Consider the following 23607-nt stretch of genomic DNA (forward strand, 5'->3'; position numbering starts at 1 on the left):
TTTTTTGGCATGGCTGATACTCGTTAACATCTGAGAAGCCTGCTTACTGCTCATTAACAGATTTTATTATTAGCCGACCTCGGCAACTAGCATGTCTTCGGAGAGTCTGCGCTTCTGAAATGTCTAACAAATCGCTATACTGTTCAGAACAGAGACTCAGAGCAGAATCTTTGGTTTAGCTTTTGCAGTGCTCTTTCCTAGTGAATGCTATCACTTCGAATTGCATCTACACCAGTTTTGGGGAAGCTACTTTGAAACTGAAGCTTTCCAAGCTTCAAGCTACTCATAATATAAAGTTATTGAATGACAATAAAAAAATTTAAAAAAGTAACTATCTACATTTAAGGTATTTTACAGGGCAATATCTTTTTATCTAGTTATCAGATGATTTTATATATATATATGCGCGCACAGTCAAAAGTTTACATACACCTTAGCCAAATAAGTTTTTTTAAGTTTTTTCACAATTCCTGACATTTAATCGTAGAAAACATTCCCTATTTTGATCAGTTAGGATCACTACTTTATTTTAAGAATGAGAAATGTCAGAATAATAGTAGAGAGAATGATTTGTTTCAGCTTTTATTTCTTTCATCACATTCCCAGTGGGTCAGAAGTTTACATACAATTTGTTAGTATTTGGTAGCATTGCCTTCAAATTGTTTAACTTGGTTCAAACATTTTGGCCCAGTCCTCCAGACAGAAATGAGTCAGGTTTATAGTTGCAGGTTTGTATGCTTTTTCAGTTCTGCCCACAAATTTTCTATCAGATTGAGGTCAGGGCTTTGTGATGGCCACTCCAATGCCTTGACTTTGTTGTCCTTAAGCCATTTTGCCAGAACGTTGGTGGTATGCTTGGGGTCATTGTCCATTTGGAAGACCCATTTGTGACCGAACTTTAACTTTATGGCTGATGTCTTGAGATGTTGCTTCAATATATCCACATAATTTTCCTTCTTCATCATGCCATCTATTTTGTGAAGTGCATCAGTCCCTCCTGCAGCAAAGCACCCCCACAACATGATGCTGCCACCTTCATGCTTCACGGTTGGGATGGTGTTCTTTGGCTTGCAGGCCTCACCCTTTTTCCTCCAAACATAACGATGGTCATTATGGCCAAAAAGTCACATTTTTGTTTCACAAGGTCCTTTGCTGTTGTTTTGGGATTGATTTGCACTTTTCGCATCAAACTATGTTCATCTCTAGGACACGGAATGCTTCTCCTTCCTGATCGGTATGATGGCTGTGTGGTCCCATGGTGTTTATACTTGCATACTGTTGTTTGTACAGATGAACATGGTACCTTCAGGCATTTGGAAATTGCTTCCGAGGATGAACCAGACTTGTGGAGGTCCACAATTTTATTTCTGAGGTCTTGGTCTTTTGATATTCCCATGATGTCAAGCAAGGAGGCACTGAGTTTGAAGGTAGGCCTTAAAATTGATCCACAGGTACACCTCCAATTCAGTACACCTCCTATCAGAAGCTAATTGGCTATTTGTCTAAAGGCTTGACATCATTTTCTGGAATTTTCTAGGGCTGCCCCCTGATAGTCGACCAAACGTTAGTCGATGAGAAGAGTCTTGGTCGACCAAGTTTAAATCAGCTATAAAATGTTATTTTATCATTTTAATGAATAAAATGAACTGTGCAAATAAAATTATTCTCTACAATGATTCAGTCTTTCCAGCGGTACATATGAGAGAGAGAGCAGTTTAGAGGATCATGTTTGATTATTGACTTTGCTTGCTCGTATGAAAGCTTGTGCAAGATATAATGCTGCATTTAGTAGCCACTGTCACACTACTAAAAAATTTAATGACGTTATTAGTGCTGTTACTTTTAGTTATTTTCTTTCCAACACTGATCTACATGCATTCTTATCTACAGCTGTTTTTGTAAAGTTTTAAAAAATGGAATCTCCTGGTAGAGGCTCAGTGACAGTATAATGCAAAAAGCAGAAAACTTTCGCTGTGCATATGTTTGTGTCTCTCACTTTTTTGAACTCTTAGCATCATTCTAAGTGGTTAGCAGGCCCTAGCTCTTAACCGTTTTTTGACTTGGGTTCATGTGTTTGTTTACAACATGTGTTCTTCACCAGCGATGGGCGGCTGCAAACCCCCAGTATGCTGCTTGTGACATGGGGTTTTAATTATGGCCAAGTCTGTGAACAGGTTTTATTTTTTTTAATGTCCACATTCATGCTAGTCTGGAGCCTAGCAGACCCCAGCTCCTCACAGCGGCCTCGAACAGAGACGCTCTTGTATGGCCCCTGTGTGAGTGTGTCAGCTCTCATGGGAAAAATGTGAGAAATGCCTCGGACTAACAGTTAAGTCCATTTTCTGTAAAGGATATTATGTTAGAGAAGAAGCCCCAGTCTCTGGTGCTGTAAAAGCATCAGGTGCTGTTTGAAAAGAAGCTAGATTTAAAGTGACGGATGTGATCTTTATTCCTGGTGTAGCTCTACTAAACTGGGTCACACCTTTAATTGGTTGTCACATTGAGGCACATTAAGTCTCATTCTTTCCATGTACATGGAATGTCCTTTGGCTCATCATCAAAGCTTTTCTGGTGTTCCAGAAGTGAATATTGTCCCAATTATTTGCTTTCCCGGCAGGGCGGATGAGATGCCTTCATTTGTCAACAGTAGGGCCTTATGATGAAACTGCTGTCAAATACACACTGGAAAGATGTTCTCTGTTTTCCATCAAAATAAAAGATACATTTAACTGGGAATGTTTAATTGTATACATTATGAAAAAATATATTACTACTGTAAAACTTTTATCATTAATGCAGTATTAGTAGTTGCAGTAATGATATTAATAATAACAATAATAAAAATAATTGAACAAAATTGTTTTTTATTTAGTAATGTGTAATATTTTAATAGAATATACATAGAAGTCACGTGACGCCATGCAAGGTTCGGACTTGAAAGGCGAGCTCTGCGCGCTTTGCTAGTTTTAACATCATAAACTGGTGAGATTCGATACACCCTGATTCTTAACTGTTCTAGGAGGACAATATGTCAAAGAATTCAAAATCCTCGGGCTCTGGAGACATTAAAAGACACTTATGTGCTCAAGCTGACACCCCCACGGAGGCCCTGAGCCAGGGAGCCAATTTGATTGGTGAAGTGCGGGAAATTCGGTGAGAAATGTTGAACATGTCGGCAATGCTGACGAAGGTCGTTGCTGACTTGGAGGATCTTGCTGTAATATGTCGATCGATCACTGCCATGGAGACGAAATTCTCTGAGGTGGTTACAAGAGTGGGGGATGTCGAGAAACAGATTGACTATCTGGAGTCATCGGAGTGGGAATTATCTGCTAATCCGCTAGTGACCAAGGTGGATTTGGAGCATGTCTGGGAGAAGTTGGAGGACTTGGAGAACCGTAGCCGGCGGAATAACGTCGGTATTGTTGGAATTCCTGAGGCCGAAGAGGGTCAGGATATGGTCAGAGTCTGCTCGACATAACCGGCCATAAGCTGGAAATTGAGGGTTCTGGCTCGGAGACCCGCAGAGGGTGACAGACCCTGATCAATTCTGGCCAAATTTCTGAGATCATCCGATAAAGATCTCGTGTTACGCAAGTCGAGGAATAAAGGAAGTCTTTCTTGGGAGAACCACAGCATTTTCTTGTTTCCAAACTTTGCGAATTCGACGAGAGAAACATGATCGATTGAAGGAATTCAAGAAACTCTTACATCAACGGAAGGTCGCTTTTGCACTGATGTTCCCGGCCAAATTGAGAATAGATGCTAAGGATGGCCATAAAACATTCACATGTCCCCAGCAAGCGATGTCCTTCGTAAAGTCAGTGGAGTAAGTTATTTTGTGGTACTCACGTTGAAGCTGAGTGGACCGACTCACTGAACATTCACTTGACTGTCCGAGGAAACTGAGCGGCTTTTTTGTTTCTTTTTGTGCTGGAGTTTGTTTTGTGGAGAAACACACTTTCGGGACAGTTATGTGGATGAATCACCTCGTTCTTTGTGCTTATTCCGCCTATTGGTTGGAGTTTGTTTTATAGATTATCTTTTGTGTAATTCTGTCTCACAAAATTAGTATAGAAACACTGGACTTGAGCAATCCAACGGCAAAGTTGTCGCGGGGGCTCTCGTAGGTGTACATGGACTGTTTGAGTTTAGAGGGATGGACGCCAGTTGGCGCTGTCGTGCATGGGGTTAATGCGCACGTTTTTCTTTTTTCTGTTTGTTTGGTTCGGGGGGAAGTTTGGGGTTTGATTGTTGCAATAATGTTGGAATGTGGTCTTTTTTTTTTTTCCTTTTCTCTCAATTTGGAATGCCCAATTCCCACTACTTAGTAGATCCTTGTGGTGGCACGGTTACCTCAATCTGGGTGGCGGAGGACAAGTCTCAGTTGCCTCCGCTTCTGAGACTGTCAATCCGTGCATCTTATCACGTGGCTCGTCGTGCATGACGCCGCAGAGACTCCGGATGTGGAGGCTCATGCTACTCTCTGCGATCCACGCACAACTTACCACGTGCCCCATTAAGAGCAAGAACCACTAATCGCGACCACGAGGAGGTTACCCAATATGACTCTACCCTCCCTAGCAACCGGGCCAATTTGGTTGCTTAGGAGACCTGGCTTGAGTCACTCAGCACACCGTGGATTCGAACTCAAGACTCCAGGGGTGGTAGTCAGCGTCAATACTCGCTGACTATTATTATTGTTCTGTCTTGCCATGGAACCATTAGCAAGAAAGAAGGATGATTTTTCAGGGGTGGTGTCGGGAGGTGTGGTGCATAAGCTTTTGCTTTGCGCAGATGATATTTTATTATTCGTCTCCAACTCTACTAGATCTATGCCTTGCCTCCACAGAATTATTAATTCCTTTTCTAAGTTATCGGGATACAGAGTTAATTGGTCTAAATCCAAAGCTTTAGCTCTGACAGCGTACTGCCCGGTTACGGCTTTTCAGCCTGGCACCTTCCAGTGGCCCAAACAGGGCATTAAGTATATGGGTATTTTATTCCCAGCAAATTTGTGTGATTTGGTTAGTTAATTTTGACCCTTTAATAAAAGGGTTTTCGAGCGATGTGGGCAGATGGGCTTCATTACATTTATCTATGATTGGGAAGGTTAAAGTTATTAAAATTAATTGTATTCCAAAATTCAACTACCTGCTATAGTCTCTCTCTAAAGATGTCCCCCTCTCTTATTTCAAACAATTTGTTAGCATAGCGAAGTCCTTCATTTGGGGCGGTCATCAATATAGACATCAATAAACACATAAAAAATTGGGTTTTAACCGGTGTTATGATCGCCAGACAAGTTGATTTAAGGGGATGGAATTCGGCCGGAGCGCCCCCATTTCGGGAGTGGTACATGGAGATGGGGAGGGTGGCGGCTCTCGAGGAAGCATCATCTAGAAGACTGGGGAACTTTGATGCGTTTGTTTGGAAATGGGGCAACTATTTAGCATTCTTGGAGAGCTCTCGGGGAGGGGTAGTGGTGGGGGTTAAATTGTGATTGTGTTTTGCTTTTCTTTGTTTATTGTATGAATCAATAAAAAAAATTATCACAAAATAAAATAAACATATTTTTTAATTATTACATCATATTTAATAACAATAATAATAAATTATTATTATATTATTAACAGTAAATTAGCATTTAGTTGTTTTATATTTAATAATATTTGAATATTTAATAATAATAATAATAATAAATGTGTTGTGTATCGGCAAGGCTGTGATTCAGTATTCTGTATTGAAGCTTAATACAATGTTATGTTGAAACATGATTATTATATTTTAGTTTGATTTAAGTTTTATTATATTTTTTCTCCTTTTTATAATAACTTTTAGTTAAATCATAAAACATGGAATTTAGAAAGATTAAAATAGAAAACACAGAATTTTTGTAAAAAGTAAAACAGAATTTAGAAAAAAAATAAAACAGATTTTATAGCACCCTACAACAGGATTCTTTATTGGTCCATTTGATCCATCGCTTTTTCTACAGATGTCTTCTTCACCTCATCAATGTCACACTTTATCCCTAGGTGGACGTCCAGCTTTGGAGTGGCGCTAATCAGAGATGTGTTTACCGTTGCTTAGTTTTATAGCTCTATTTCCCTGTGCTCTGCAAAAGTGATCAGCACTATCCCTTCCCACCAAATCCCCTGCTCCAGTGCACGCATAATTTATCGTAATGGCTGTATTTTACCCAAATCCGCTGTCAGAGTGGGATACTTTGTTAGCTGGCTGGTTGGACAGACCTGAAAGAGAAGGCAGAGAAATAACGGAAGAGATAGAGGAGGAGTTAGATGGAAATGGGGAAAAAAGAATGGGAGCGATCATTCAGCTGCAAATACAGCTGTGCTATTGCACTACAGCAGTCTGGCCTCTTTACGGATTGATTGGCCACATCTGACATCATTACTTCCACATTGAGACCACAAAGACATCCTTTTGAAACTGCTCCTTTTGCCAGCTCACCCCAGCTAGCCTACATTTTTCAAGTGTGAGAATTTACTAAATCCATCAGAGCATCTTGATAATTTCAAACCCTTGGTTCTGTAGTCAACTGTGCTGGTTATTTGATCCAGATGGAGATGGTGGCCTTGTGCTAGCAATGTTAGGACCTGGGTTTCATTGCCCTTCACCCAAAGGCAGGGTGAAAAACGCAAGTGTGAAATGTGATACCTCCCAGACAAAGGTTTTTGGCCAAAGCCCTTGACCTATAGGAAAAGGAATAGGTATGTTGGAGAAGATACAGAGCCTGATTTGATTGACTGTGGGTCTGACCTGGAAAAAACAGGAATGCAAGAAAAAGAAAGAGAGTGACCAAGAGGATTTGAGAGAAGAAGCAAAGGTGTTTTGAGCGGAGAAGATTTTGGGAGAGCTCTATGACTGCGGATCTGAACCCCTCACCCCAAGAGGAGCAACGTTTCCTGCTATGCCTCTCAGCTGAAATCAGATTCCAAACCTTGCTTGGGCCTTGTTTTTCTTGGCATGAACCATGCACAGACACTCACACAGAGCTCCTGGCGGAGTCTTCACACCGCTTTCGTTTTCATTACTGTCTCCTTGCCCACCTCTGTTTTTCTCATTCATTTGAGGAAAACAGCATCTCTAGAACTCTTTCACCAGTGTTTTTGGATGTAACCTGATCTGTCCACACCCTACACACGTTTTAATAACATTTAAACATCTCCAGATGCAATTCGAAAATAAAATGGCACTAATGTTAGCTGGAGGCTTTGCCATTTCACACTCTCGTTTTTGAACATTGGCTGTTGAGCCATGTAAGATCTTTCCTCATTTTCTGCCTGTGGTAATCCTGATGCCCTCCACTATTTAGATACAGGAGCCATAGGAGAACACATTTATCTGACAAATATTCAGTTTTGTAATAAAGATTCACCCAAGTGCAAAGTTTGGAGGCAGTGTATTATTTTAGTTTTAGTTTACTTACCTAATAATTAAAGTGATGTTATATTTTATGTATTTCCAAATAAGCAATAACGTCTTTTGGGGAAAGTTGACCCAACATTGAAAATATTCTCATCATTTACTCACCCTTGCTCATCATTGCTAATTTTCCATTTATTGAAAGTGAATGGTGACCTAACATATCTTGTGTTCCACAGAAGAAAGAAAGTCTTCCGTGTTTAGAATAACATGAGGGTGTGTAAATGACACAATTTACATTTTTGGATGAAGTATCCCTTTAAGTTTGAATTAGTATAGGGTAACATCTGCATTTTTTTTTTTTTTTTTTTGTCAGTATGTGCATTGTAAACTGCAGTTAGCAGCAGCAGCCCTCTCTCGTCCTCTGGCTTGGAAAAATTACTACCGTTGTGTTTAAAGTACCATAAAAAGTCTCTCTCTGTAGTTGCCTGTCAATGGCTCAGACACCAAGGGTGTCTTATTTACCTTAAGGACTAATGCACAGTCCAGTGGTGTAAGTGCAAGTGTGTATATGGGGGGATATGTGTTTCTTTCTCAAGGGGAGGGGATGTTAAGAACACTGAGCTCATAAGGAAAGTTAAGCAGTCCCACATTTGAGAGAATTACGGGAGAGAGAAGCACTCTATTTCTGGGCTACATTTAGCATCACACTTATTTGTGGCTAACACGCTGTCAAGCTCATAAAGAGACTTTTATCACACCAAATAAAGATGAAATCAGACTTCTCAGAGATCATGAGATCATGTTTTGGAATATTTACCCGACTTGTTGGACTTTCTTAACTTCTTTTACCTACAGCAGAGCCTCAAATGAACTTCATATGATGCTCAACGAGGCCTGCACTATACCATTTAAACAAAATTACACCAGTATTTGGCTTTCCGTGTCATGGTCATGCAATGTTTTGTTGTTTTTCAAGAGTTGGGTTTAAAGGGAGGGATGTATCACAAGAGCAGAGGGGGGCTTTGGGAGTTGTAAGTTGCGTCACATCATCAGTTCCCCCAGTTTGAGTGATCACACAATTACGACTGTGTATAAACAGACAACAAACGTATTTTTGCAGGCCACATTCCTGAACCAAAACTCATTTGGAAAAAAGGTGATAAAGAGTTTTTGGGTGAATAGAAAATCAAGTGTTTGAAAGTGCAGCTGCCCAGTTTGATTTTAACACACCTTGTATTGCAATTCCTAACACATACAGCGCAATCATTAACTACTGCATTGGTTGAAGCTGTTACTGTTGTGCATGATTGTGCCATAACTGGTTGTATGGAGGGGAGGCTCTCAGGCAACACTCTGTGGGGGGTTGTAGTGAGTTATATGAGAACTCTTGACAAACATAACAAAACACATTCTCTCACACACACACACACACACACACACACACGAAGCAAAAAGAGTGCGTGTCTGTACAGCCCTGGCCAAATTGAAAGCCTCTGTCCCTGCATTCAGTACCAATTAAATGCTCCCCTTTGTGGCCGGGCCGAAACAGCTGCAATGACTCCACAGAGTCTGTTAAGACCAGGCTAGAGCCAGGCCCCCTCTGCGCTCCAAACACACACACACGCACACACACACACACACATACACACACACACACACACACACACACACACACACACACACACACACACACACATATATATATATATATATATATATATATATATATATATATATATATATATACTGTGAGAACATGAGAGAGTGAGAGGAGAGAGAGCAAACAGCAAAGGTTAGATAAGAGGCAAAAATCACATCCAAATGTTTACGCAAGAGGCAACCTCGCTGCTTAACTCACCCTTATCTTGCCTATATAATAACGCACAATTATAGAAGAGATAGCGGCCCGTGGACAACAGGCTGGTGCCGCAGGAAATGAGAAATAGCTAGTAAACAAACACTTTGGTGAGTGTACTTTGATGTTAAACACAAATCTCATAAAAGCTGGGTGAAGTCGCATTGTTTACAAGAGATTGTCTTAAAACCACTCTTGTGTGACACAAAATAGACTGGATTTTTCTGTGCATTATTACATAGCAGGCATCTTAGCTTGAAGGATGTATAAATATGCACAAATATATATGATTTTTAATCTCCGCTGAAGTTTCCGTTAAACAGACTTTGAAACGATTGAAAAAAATGAAACATTTTCTACTACTACTAAATCAGTCTGGACAACATAACTGGAGTTGTTCTATTTTGCATGGCTGATGTTTAGTATAATTTGTCCAGCGTCATCTTGTCCAAAGGAGGCTTTAAGTGATGATAATGCTCCTTTCAATGGTCGGTGGCATTGCAAGTCTAAGATAGACTGATCCAGGCTAAATTTAAACCCGTGGACAGACATGTCTCCCCAGCGGCGCATGTCTTCATTCTACACTTAGCCCGCTATACATGTGACTCAATATATATTTGTAGTCTTACGGTCTCTGTGTATTATTACATCAAATTAAATGTACTTTTTAGTGCATTTAAGCATTACGTAATACACTTCGATTTAGGAGATAGAGGCAAAGCCTTTTCACATTTACAGACCTGTGCCGAGACTAATTGACAGCCAAGTACAGAGAAAAAAATATCTGAGCAAGGAAAGGGGTGGATGAGCGGGGGGAGAGGGAGATTCTAATCTTTAACCCTTGTGCTGTGTTGAAATGTTTTACCTAATTTGGTGTTCCCAGTCAAAAATGACCGGCCAATTAAAATTGCTTAGAAATCTCTCATTATGCTATATTATCACCAAATATTGGATTTGATCTTTTTGTCAACTTGTTTTCTTTTAATTAGTACAGGTTTTGTAATTCTTTTTGGTGCTTATTGATCATAGGCCTCGTTGACAAAAAAAAGCATTATTTGTGGATAATTTTGGCAATATTAAAGAAAATATGAAAACATTCTGTACTATTTAGCACACTAGTATCCTTTAATGTTTAACCAGGAAGTTTGTTTTGAAATGCTTTTATTTTGTACAAAATGGCACAAAGTCACACTTGTGGTGTTCCCGGTCAAAAATGACCATCCTATGAAAATTGCTTCTAAATATCTCATTATGCTATATTATCACCAAATATTGGATTAGATCTTTTTGCCAACTTGTATTCTTTCAATTAGCAGAGGTTTTGTATTTCTTTTTGGAACTTATTGGTCGTAGGCCTCATTGACCTGAGCTTATGCACCTCTGTTTTTGAGTGAAAAAAGTATTATTTGTGGATAATTTTGACAATATTAAATAAAATATGAAAACACTGTGCAAAAAAAATTATTTGTGAAGTTGTGAAACACTGTGTGAGCAAAGTCAGTAAGTTTTAGTCCAATAGGATAACATTAACTAGCATTTCAGGCAAAAGGATATCCTCTTCGGGTCAAAATGACCAGAACACAACATGAGGGTTAAAATTACATTAGTTATCAGTATCGGCAAAATCCACTATCGGTCGACCTCTATGCAACTGTTATGTGAAGGAATCAAAATGAAGAATTCAGCAATGCTGTAGTACTGTATAATCAAATACATAAGGATGGATAAGTGTTTAATAGTGTCTACAATGTATCCTGAAAGTTCATAGTCTAGGTATTGAGAAAAATAAAACCTGCTCAACATATTCTGATCTTTTATCTGTCTTTGTCTGTCTCTCTCTGTTTCTACCTCATTATGAGACCTCTAATCTGTCTTTGAAGATGACTGCAAGGATTAAAACAGAACCCTGTTGTTACAACATCAGTCACTGCTATGTGTATGTGCATAGACAGGAGTGGATAGGACATATAACCAGACAGATAGACAGTAGCTTCTACAAGTGAGTATGAAGAGAAACTACCTGTGCAATGTGTGCAAGTTGCAACATCACATTTACAGGACAATATTTGTTTACTATTCTCAGGTTTTATAGTTTTAGTAATTCTTTATTGTTCTCCAGACAGTCCACAGCCTTGATATTGCCCTCTTAATAAGAGTTTTAAAATGTTAACTCTTAAGAGGAATGGCAGGGTTGCCAAATCAGTTTCAAAAGTGCAACATTATTTGACTGTGAAAACTTAGTTGCATTTTTATTAACAAGAGAACATGATGCTCTAAGAGGAAACCAATGACCTTTTTGTATTAAATATGTAATTTGTATTTTCCAAGGCACTGTTGAAATGGAAATTACAAAAATAATGATTGTTCCCAAACTGTTTTCCCAAACAGTCATACGGTCACTTCCACCCCACCCCCTCTCCCTCTTATCCATTGTTCTACCACAAACTCAAGCCAGAATTTGGCATATCCAACTCCTCAAACAGACAGGATGATGTTTAACAGTCCCAAAGAGCAACAGCATGGGAAGTCAACACACAAATGGTCTAGAGTTGTCCCTCTGTATTCAACTAGGCATAAAAAAGTAATATAACATAAAAAATTGCACACTTTACCTTTAAACTAAAAGCTCAATGGCAATCTGCAATCACAGCTATGATCCAAACCTTGAGCCTCTTAGAGTTAGCTGATAATGTGACATGTACTGACATGCTCCATTACATGTACGGTCATTTGCTTGTGTGTATGTGTGTGTGTGTGGACAGTGGATTCCCTGGGAATATGTTATTGCTCATAGGTTGCTCTTTCATACTTAGTGGTGTTTTCAGCTATGTTTCATTAAAATATCAACTTTGTCTCAGATGTTTCTCATAAACTTCCTTGAGAGTATTAAAAATATAAACAAATGAGAGAATTGTTAACATATAGACATTATGGCTGAATGATATGACGATCTACTGTTTATCTTGGCGATGATATTAAGTGTCAATCGATAGAGATTTTGGCCATGTCCCAATACCCACACTTGCGGTCTTGGCCACTTGAGCGCACGTGCACACGACAGGAAGTAAGTGTTCAAGACTGTCCCATGTCTAAAACATGCCAAATCTAAGTGTACTTAACCCACACTAAATCCACACTAGTGCGAATACCGCTTCGGAGTGGCCTTTCAGGCTAAGTGCATCCCAGAGTTCATCACGATCAGGAGCCACACCCGCCTACTCGAGTGATCGGGGTATTTTCGGCATGATGACGTCAAGGGAAGCTTTTCAACATAAGTTATTTATTATAATCAGATAGTGAAACGTAAGTGAAGCATATATTTATTTTAGTATAAATGAATATATTCAACATTATATAACGTGTTTGGGATGACTTAATATCAGCATCATAATTACAAAATATTATTTATGTTTATATTTATATACCTCTTTGTTATCCTTCTCACCCAATAATCACCTTATTTTGTTTGTTCTTGCATAATACTGCTGGTGATTTTGGTCATTTATCAGCCAGTGTGGCTGTTTTAAAATAAAAAAAAATATTAACTACTACCATGGTTTCTTTCTCATCTTTATGTATTTAAAATATATGTTGTAATGATTTTTATTTGTTGTATGAAACCACATACTGATAAGTTGTGCAAAGCAGTCTTTTGTCGTCTTATATAAATGACAAGCCAAAGCATATAATTTAAATGGTTTGTTTTAGTAGCTATTAATGGATCACACAGGTTAATAGAATCAAGTTTTTATTTTTTTTAAATTAAGTTTAATGCAGTGTATTGAAAAACAAAGTAGAAAGAAGACCACAAAACTTAACCCATTTTAATTCTACTTTTTTTTTTTTTTTTTTACCTTAAAGCAATATGGAGGAAGTCAAACATCTCAAACAGTTAGACAGCCCAACATTCTAACCACCACTGACAATGAAAACAGCTACAACACTGTCATGCACCAAAATACAGTAAATAGTTTTTAAACTAAACATCATCACTCTTACTAAAACAAATTATAGGAAAATATTAGGAACCAAACCGTCTATGTTTGTCTTCAGATATTAATATATTCTCTATGGCAGAGGTGCCCAAACCTTTTCCTACGAAGGGCCAAAAATCAAACTTGATTTAGGGCCATGGGCCGAAAGTAAACGTTATAAATCGGTTATAAATTATATTAACGTTATAAATTATATCAAACTGTATTAAAATATAAAAGTTGCCTTGGTTTCCCTCCTTTATGATTTCATAGTATAAAAAACATTACTATGCAATCTGCTTAACTAATGTAGTGAAGAGCTGCGCCAATTGCATTTTTATTTTTTTCTGTTGTCCTATATGGCAAGGCGGGCCATATCAAAGGTCATCACGGGCCAACTTTGGCCCACAGGCCCTAGTTTGGGCATCTGTGCTCTATAGAGTATTAAGTTACAAATAAAGAAAAAATTATAAAAGAGCAAGTAGTTTTTACTTATAAAGTATTTAATTCACTCACTGGATTATCCAAAAATAGACATTACAATATGGTTATTTAATATATAAACCAATTTTTATTGATTTTCCAGAAAAAAATACTATATCGTAGGGGTATAAGGGTTCACTCATCTCACGATTCAAGTCGATTCACAATACTGAACTCATGGTTTGGTTCCTTTCACGATTCTTTAAACTAAGTCTGAATAAAGAAAAGTTAAGATTGAAATTTTTTTTTTTTTTTTTTTTTTTTTATTATTATTATTATTATTACCGTTTGTTTCCTTAAAAATGTAGCTAAAAGTACTGTTCTTAAACATGCTAAATGATCCATCAGAGATGTACTGAGACTAAAACAGGGCAATGGTGACACCAAATGGAAATATTAGCTAGTAATTCTGGTTACTGAAAATACAGAATTATGTTAGATACATATGCTGCTTACACACTGTCACTGATTACAAACATTAAAAATATTTTAAATAAAAATTATATTTTTCTAAAATAGTATCGTCTATGATAACATCTTAATATTCTTTTCAAAAATACATATTTAATGAAGGTGCATGCTTATCCAGTTAAATAATATATTAATTTACAATAATTTACTGATAAAATTAAATTAGACATGACATTTGACATTAGGATTATATTCCCCCATAGCATTATTATACAGAATATTCAGCATTATATGTAGTAGATTAATATAGCATTCTCTATAAACCTCTGTAAACTTTAATTTTCACTCGTGCTGTCAGAGTGCATCAGTCTCACGCTTCAAACGTACATTTGATCTCTTGCACTGAAAAGGCGCTTCTCTCTCCCACTCCTGGTTTCACTTTCAGCCGAACTCATCATACAACACTTGTGGCTGCTTGTGTGCAATCGTATTTTTAGAGCTCCTTGTGACAATGAAGCGATTTCCATTTGTATGCCCACGTTACGTAGGCGTAGGACGTCGCATGTATTGGATAGAACAGACGCTAAAATAAATTTTAAAAAATGTAAAAACTTTCCCATATCCACGATGCACATCGTCACATTTTTGAACCACGATGCATCATGCCATAATAAACCATTACACCCCTGTCAGGATGTACTGTATATCGTTATCGTGATATAAAAATATTCATTAGGTGATTGTAATATTTTGGTCATATTGCCCACCCCTAATAGACATATAAAGTAGTGCATACAGTAAAAATATAGAGCAATACAAGTATTGTTGATCGCATATTTTAGATAATTTGTTGTTGGAGGAATTTGATAAGAAATGTTTATATTGAAATCTGTCTTTTAATTGCAGACTTTGGTGTCTTGGCAAATCTGAGCACAGTTCTTTACACCGATTATGCTTAATAAGCCGACAATGTGTGCGGTCATGTAAACGCAATAAACCGTGTTCCTTTATCAGCGTAAAGGCCATAAACGGCTTATGAATAACCCGATCGACACAGGTAGATTTTTGCCCATTACGCCAATTTCATGTGCCATGTAAACACCTTACCCTGTGTTCTTATCAGCTCAACCAATGTGTGCACTTGTTGAGCGCATGCCTCTTCACAGTTTGACGTCAAAAGTGGAGAATAACAGGATTATTTCAAATGTCATGTAAACCTGGATTTCTTTCCTTGTTAGATTTTTTTATATAAACTGATTTTAGAGAATAATCGGCGTATTGGTGTGCATGTAAACGGGCTCATTGTTGGGATCTCTTCTGAAACACTAGAGGAGACATGGGTGAGATTACTAGGGTAGAGGGAAAATCTGAGAAACAGGACGCAGAAGACTCTATTTGCTCTCCATTTAATCTCATTGCTTTCTAGGAGAAACAATTGAGATATTAAAGAGATCTCATTTGTGATTTTTTTTATTTATTTATTTATTTATTTATTTGTATTATTCCTATGGGCTGTTGAACATTGTATGGGGAGGAACATTTTATATTTTACCAAGAATGGAAGCAGAGTACGAATTTCAGTGTAAGAATTACAGATGACAAATTGAGTGTAAGCTTTTCAGTGTGCGCTTTCCTCACCTAACTCTGTAAAGGCCAGTGTCCTTCATTAAACACAGCCAGTCATCTCCAAATAAGGCCAACACTGTGCCCTTCATACTCTTCCAGCCCCCCACTGTACTGCCAACAAGCGTGCTTTTAACACAAGTATAAAACCAGACCCTCCAAACAGTGCAGCACGCTAATGCATTACAGTCAATTTCGTTAAGGGAGAAGTGCTATTGTTAGTGGCATTGATCACTACTGCAGTTGCTCATTCTGAGAGTAAGGGATTTGAATGAAGCCCTAACCCTAAGCATTAAACTTCACATGAATGATGCCTCCATTCGTGGGACTTGTTAAGGGGAGTTGTGCAGTTTTAACACCTGCAAAAAAATTACTTGGACAGAAGTAGAGACCTGAGTCGTATCTAGTTACCAGAAATTCATAGAGACTTGGGGAATTGAGCTCTTTTCACTGGGGCCAGTAATTAACCACGGAGCAAGAAACTGCATAGAAACACTTTAAAAACCATTCAGAACCACTTAGCTACCATATAGCAATGCCCTGGCAACCACCCAGAACACCCGAGCATTGTAGCGACAAATTTTTTACGGGCAAGTGTTACTCGTATTTTCTTTAAAAAATTGTAACATTTTGTGTACTCTGCAGTATTGTGTTTGTTTTGTTAATCTCTATCTTTCCTCTCTCTTTTTTATCTCCAGGTAAGACTTGAAACTTGAATCCTCTCACCTACAAAGTGTGCAGCCATCCATGTAAGTAGCGGTGTAGTTTCTATTGCACCTTATTCACACTGCAGCCGTGTAATTTACCCTGGATAATGGTGTTTTGACAAACCCTTGGGCAGTTGTGTCTGTTAGAACATTGGGAGCTAAGCTTTCCCTCCCACCTTTCTGCTATCTTGTAATCCCGCTGTCAGGCAAACAAAGCCCCTTTGCAGATGTGAGTTGATACCATCTTCTCTTTCTGTTCTTCTTCTTTCGCAAAAAAGGAGCAATTTAACCACTTGTAATCTTCTCCCGACCACCACTGGCATAGCCATGAAAGATCCTTGACCTGCATTGACCGTCTCGTTTGCATAATCACTGGTTAAAAAGCAACCTCTCGGGGTTTTTGTAATTGCCACCGATGCGATACGACTGAGGTAAACCGTCATGGGAATACTTCGGCTCAATGAAAACGATGTGTCAGGATTTAAGGGAGAACACGAGCATGCCTTTTAGTCACAGCTTTGAGAGGTTAACTGCGCTTTTCGCTTCTGAGGCCTAAAGCAGGGGAGAGTGAAAGTGGTTGCTTTGTAAGCCTGAGTATGGCAAGCACCAGGTCATGAGAAGCATTATGTTGAGCAATTAACCTCAGACTTAGAGACCCTCGCTTCTACATGCAGCTGCACACGTGCACACACAGCCTGGCTAACGTTATCTCAGCCAGACGCTACCTGGGAAGACGTGCATGGCTGGGGAGCAGGAGAGATAAGAGGCCTTCAGATGAAGGAGGACAAAAAACTCACTATAATACTGTCTGGAGGTGGACAGGAGAAAGACAGGACATAGATAAGAGTTGAGGCAGCCTTAAAGGGATAGTCTTGCCATTCTGTTATCATGTTAGGCATAATGTTAGCCTCAGTCACAATTCACTTTCATTGCATCTTTTTCCCTATAATGAAAGTAAATGTTGACTGAAGCCTTGATTCTTCCTGTCATTTCCTTTTTTGTCCCACCGAACAAAGTGAGTACATTTTGATTTTTGGGTGTGCAATTATCAGGAATTACAGGATTATAGAAGCTAACATGCATAATTTAACTTAGTTATTAAACTACTAGTTATTAAACTAGTAATAGTAGGAGTTGTAGTTCATAGACTTATATTTTAGGGCCATAAAGATTTTTTACATTGTGTGCATTATTATTTTGTTACATTGTTATTATTTTTAATGACGTTATGCACATTTTATCCTCAATTTTCATTACTGCAACGCAAAAAAAATATGATATTCTGATTACCACAATGTGGAAAAATATATTATTTTAAATACTGTATTATATATTTGTTATATTCATATCTACTGTATTTATAGTAATCTATTTATGATATATTATTTAAATTGTAAAATATTTAAACATAATAGTAGTACTCCCTTAGTACTGCCTTTCATTTTCACTGATTTTAATAATAAATTAAACAGCATATTTCTTTACTGTTATACAGTAAACAATGACTGTCAAGTTGCTGAACATCGAATGTGCAATGCAGATGTGTAAATGTTGGCAATCATGCATTAATGTTTTAATTTGTCTGATGTCAGAAATTTCAAAACCTACTGTCTTTTTATTTAGATTTTTAGATTTGGGAGACAGTTTTCAGAGTCCAGAAAGTTATAAAATGATTTCATATTACAATTAACTCTTATTTCAAATGAAATAAGATGAGAGAAAAATAAGATAGGAAATAATAAAACAATTTAATTTCTCATGAAATGACCCCTTTAAATAACTAGATGACACAAATCTGCTACACATGTGTAACTGACAAACATTCAACCTCTTCGTCTGTTGCTTAAAAGGTTGTTTACCAAAATCCTTTAGAGCAATATGACTCGCTTGTAATTAAATAATGCCTCGCTGATAGTTTTTCCCTTCCTTTTCAATTTATTCAGCTGTACCTCCTAAAGAGAATATTTGTTTTGCATAGTTTTGATAAAAACCAGCAACATCAATGAGCCGTCATGGAAATAAATATTTGCGTCTTATATTAGAAAAGTCTATTGGCCTTTTTACCAAAGTCATAACACCACACAGCTTTGAATCCAGGAATGCTGTCATGCAGCACAGAATTGTTCTTTAACTGCTGTGCTTTCGTTTCTGTTCCCTCACACCAGCATAAATATAGCCTCTTTTATTAGTGCAGAGTTGAATGCATTCAGTCCTTGCAAATTCTCTCAAATGGAGCAATTCACCCCACAGTATTTAGAAACATTTTAAATTAAATTAGTTTAACTAAATGTTCTGAAAATATTCATGTTCAGTCAGCCCAGCATAAACATCAACACAGAGAAAAACAGAACAGACCGTTTCCAGACCTAATTGTGTTTATGAGGTTTAGAGGAGGCTGTGGCAGTGGGAACTTAGGGTAATGGAATAAAATGGCTGAGTGAGGGCCTGCATGATGTAAGATAACCAGTGGTGGCTGAGCAGTAGTTTTTGGAACTGTTCTTGTTTGGGCAGAGAGCAGGAGTTGATGGGAGAGTTCATAAGTGACATGCATGTGCACATGCTGCACGCTTCTGTAGATGTGGCGCTGCAGAACCTCCTGAACTCTTGGTCAGGACAAACAGAAGGAGCTGTCTGAAGTTCTCGTTGGAAGTATGATGGATAGGGTTGGGTTTATTAAAAGGAGAGATCACCATCAACATCTGGGAAAAATCAAGGGTGAGAATAACAAAGCATGTGGTGAGCAATCGCCCCAGCAAACTTTAGAGAAGTTCCAAAGCTCCAGGCAAACAGCCGAGGCTCAAGAGGACTCAGCAGGGCAGAAGATGTGAGACTGCATTTGTATGTAGTGAGAAGAGATTGAATAAGTGTTCAAGTGGTGCAGATTGTGAAGATAATTAACTCCCTCTACTCGGAGCCATCTGCTGCCATGGTGATCTATCTGTCTATCTATCTCAGTCTCTCTCTGTCTGTCTGTCTCTAGCATGACTATACAGTATATGTTACATATAGCATAAAGTACATATATTTTATGTTATATATGTTTTATGTAAACTGACCAAGCTCCCTTGAACTTAAATCTTAGACTTCTCTTTCAACTAAGTATATGCCTCAGTTCAGGTAATATTTTTACCCTTTTACTGTAGCTGGCCTGTGCAGTGTTCACGGACAGTTTCTTTTCTGATTGACACGAAACTCATGTCTGCTGGTTTCCTTTACGTGTTTTTCCACTGGGTCCCATATTCCAGCTCTGCTCTGACCTGCACTTCTGATTTCCAAGAATTGGATGCATCCATCCTGCTCTATTTTGGTTCAAAGATGGTAATTTATTGTGTAAACTAGTGTGTGCATTGGAGCGAAGGCGAAAGGATAACTCAGAAACTGAGGAAGGCATTGGTGAAGTGTAACAACATTGGAGTGGTTCTTGATGTCTTTGGCTGATCTTTAATAGCTCACTCTCTCTGTTTTGATTTGTCCTTATTTGACCTCCAATAGAGCACTGTAAACCCCTTAAGCTAATGGGGCATTTCTACTGCACTGCACGGTACGGCTCGACTCGACTCTGCTCGTTTTTTGGGGGGTTTTCCACTGTGGATAGTACCTGGTACCTGGTACTTTTTTTTAGTACCTCCTCAGTCGAGGTTCTAAGCGAGCCGAGCCAATACTAAATGTGACGTCAAAACCCTGCAGATCACTGATTGGTCAGAGAGAATCGTCACTACCAGCGTCACTGGATTTGCAACATGGGGCATCAACCCGCTAGTTTTAAAGTTAGCAACAGCGATAGCAGTATCATTTGTTCACGCGACTTTCGAATTGTAAAAAGAAATGGCTGTGCGCAAAACCACGCCATGGTCAATAAAGGAGATGCAGATGTTCCTCTCGTTAGTAGCCGAGGAGAGGATCCAACAAGAGCTAGATGGGGAGACGCAAAACGAAAACTTATTTCAGGAAGTGTCTCAGCTGTTAGCCTTAAAATAAAAAAAATAAAAAAATAAAAAAAATTAAAATTGACTACAGAACCATCAAGGACCACAACAGCCAGAGTGATTCAAACAGAAGAAAGTGGAAGTGGTTTAACCAAATGGATGCTATCTATGGCAATAGACTGGCGAGCAATGGGAGGGAGAGTGCCCTCCAGCGTTGTTGGAGGGCACGATGGAGGATGGTACGTTTTGTTACGTTAACTCTATATTCTGCTTGAAAGCTTCACTTTATTTAGTTGACCGGAAAGCTTGCTTCTAAAACAACCAGGCCAATTTAACTGTTACACTTGTGTAAAATAACCATGCAACAACTGCTTTATGCTGCACAATGAGCTAGTAGCTAACAGCTAGCGGTCGTGCTATTGTTAATGATGATGTCACGGCAGTAGAGGCGGCGCAACTATGACGATCAGCCTATAATCCCACCCATGTTGAGACTACACTAACTGCAGTGGAAAAGCAAGCTCAGAAAAGTAAAGCGAGCAGAGTTGATTCGAACCGTAACGTGCAGTGGAGAAGTGCCATAAGAGGTGTAGGTAAGGTTGGGGTGGTCTAGAGCCAGGTTTTTGCAAACGGTATCCATGGAGGTACTACAAGTGGGCTGGAGACTGATTTATAAAACATATAGAAATGTATTAAAATCTATGAAATATAACCTCACTGAGCACTTTATTAGGAACACATGTACACCTACTTATTCGTGCGATTTATCTACTAATCAGCCAATCGTGTGGCCACAGTGTAATGCACAAAATCCTGCAGATACGGTTCAGGAGCTTCAGCTAATGTTCACATCAACCATCAGAATGAGGAAAAAATGTGATCTCAGTAATTTCAAATGTGACATGATTGTTGGTGCCAGACGGGCTGGTTTGAGTATTTCTGTAACTGCTGATCTCCTGGGATTTTCACTCACAACAGTTTTTAGAGTTTGCTCAGATTGGTGGCCAAAAAAAATAAACAACAAAAAAAAAACATCTAGTGAGCGACAGTTCTGCGGACAGAAACACCTTTGTTGATGAGAGAGGTCAACGGAGAATGGCCAGACTGGTTCGAGCTGACAGAAAGGCTACGGTAACTCAGATAAGCATTCTGTACACTTGTAGTGAGCAGAATAGCATCTCAGAATGCGCAACAGGCCAAACCTTGAGGCGTATGGGCTACAACAGCAGAAGTCCACGTTGGGCACTTTATTAGGACCATAGTGTGTGTAAATACAATATTTCAACAGGGCAAAAATGGTTGACAACCCCTGGTCTATAAGATAGTTGTTCAGGCAGTCATGGAAGAGAAGCTCAGAAAAAGATAAAAGTAAAGTTGTTGAGAACAGCTAAGGGCAAAATTGGATTGTAGACATGCATGAAGGTGAATGCTGTGACAGCGTTTTGGGACAAATGCAATGCTTGACCTCTCAGTTTGTTCAACCATATGGGCAATGCAGTCACTTGTGCACAGAATACTGTACACAATCTGTCAGAATATGTGCATACAGCAGCCAAGATGTGTAATGAATAGTAGAGAATGAGAGGATGGAATTTTTTGGAAAGTTTTTTTTTTTAGGAATATCTGGTGGATTGTGTAAGGCTAATTAAGATGGTGCTGTAGTGTTACAATTTACATTTACAGTGATTTACTTTTGGTTATCGGGTCTGTTCTACTGTGGAGGTCTCAGTAGGGTCTTGGGTTTCCTGCTGTTTTTGTGCTATAATGACCTTCGTTCTGTGCCAACTTCGTGAAGGAGAGCCTCTGTCTAGAAAAACCCGTAGGCTTTCCATCCTGCTTCCACCCATTGGCTTTCTGATATTTCCCTCCTTCTTGGATATCTGTTTTCTCTCTACATTGCCCTTTCTTTCTCTTGCTGACCTTATAAAAGAATTTGGATGTCATCCAAGCAATAGGCCTTTTATTAGATGTCAAATACTCCCCTCAATAACATGCAATACAGTGCATGAACATTCAAAAATATCTTTATAAACTAGGAATGGATCACAATGGTCAACTAGTAGCCCAACAACCGACTAATCAATTAGTGAGGTCATCTAGTTTATGTAGATTTTTTGTCAGTGGTGCTTTAATTAGCATGCACTTAAGCTGTAACAGTTTGCACTGTAAAATCCTCTCAAAAGTTTGTATTTGACTTCATCCCCTTTAAAGGAAAAGTTCACCCAAAAATAAAAATTCTCATTATTTACTCACCCTCATGCCATCCCAGGAGTATATGACTTTGCAGCGTCAACCGAGTGCCCTCGTGGACGCTCATCAAACAGCAACCGGAAGTAAATAATTATAGTGAAAAGAACTTAAATATTGATCTGTTTCTCACCCAATGTGATCATTTAGCTTTAGAAGACCTAAATTTAACCACTGGAGTATTATGGATTACTTTTACAACATTTGTCTGTGCTTTTTGGAGCTTTAAAGTGTTGACAACCTTCCACTTGCATTTTATGGACCTACAGAGCTGAGATATTCTTCAAAAAAAAAAAAAAAAAAAAAAAAACGTTTTTTGTGTTCCGCTGAAGAAAGTAAGTCATACACATTTGGGATGGCATGAGGGTGAGTAAATGATGAGAGAATTTTCATTTTTGGGTGAAATAACCCTTTAAAGTATCATCGCTATAGTCCATTTTTAAAATATGTAGTTTTGCACATCCCTATTACAAACACATCAAAGACCCTGAGATGTTCTGGAACTCATCCATTTGAATGTTAGTTCAATTAAAAGCTAAGAGTGAAGGAGACAGGGATACAGAGACAGCTAAATTAAGAGTTGCGGGGGGTGCAAAAGGATCCGCTAATCCCAGACTTGCTTATCAGCTCTTGAGTCAAGTCTAGAGTCCAGCTCCAGCCCCCCTTGATCTCCTCCACCAGGGCGAATGCCTTTTTTTTTTTTTTTTTTTTTTTTTTTTTTCAGCCCACTGATCTGACTTCAAAGGCGGTACAAGGCCCATGGTCCACCCCTGCTGTATACTCCTGCTTTAATTAGAAAGCAGATTACCACTAATCTGCTGGAACGCACCTGGCGTTCACCCTGCACTGCCGGATGGAAAACGGCTGTAATGTGGGTGTAAAGGGGGATTACTGTGATTGCCAGGTCGCAGCACTAACTGTGCCCAAGAACTGATGAGAGATCAAGGTGCCTAGCGGTTAATTTGGTAATTGCCCACAGGGGAATTAGA

The 23607-nt window shown here is 38.6% G+C and overlaps 1 protein-coding gene across 2 annotated transcripts in view; it reads left to right on the forward strand.

Moving 5' to 3' along the window:
• LOC127445625 (E3 ubiquitin-protein ligase PDZRN3-B) overlaps positions 1-23607 on the forward strand; it is a 148512-nt gene that overhangs the window by 54294 nt on the left and 70611 nt on the right. The window contains exons 1-2 of one of the 2 annotated variants that reach the window (XM_051705814.1): positions 11201-11246; positions 16437-16487. The exons of the other annotated variant lie outside the window; for it this stretch is intronic. The gene's annotated coding sequence lies outside the window, so the exon portion shown is untranslated. Of the gene's footprint in view, positions 1-11200; positions 11247-16436; positions 16488-23607 lie in introns of those variants that run through there. 2 annotated transcript variants of the gene reach the window in all.

Source organism: Myxocyprinus asiaticus, chromosome 9 (genome assembly GCF_019703515.2).
Source record: "Myxocyprinus asiaticus isolate MX2 ecotype Aquarium Trade chromosome 9, UBuf_Myxa_2, whole genome shotgun sequence".
NCBI classification, from domain to species: domain Eukaryota; kingdom Metazoa; phylum Chordata; class Actinopteri; order Cypriniformes; family Catostomidae; genus Myxocyprinus; species Myxocyprinus asiaticus.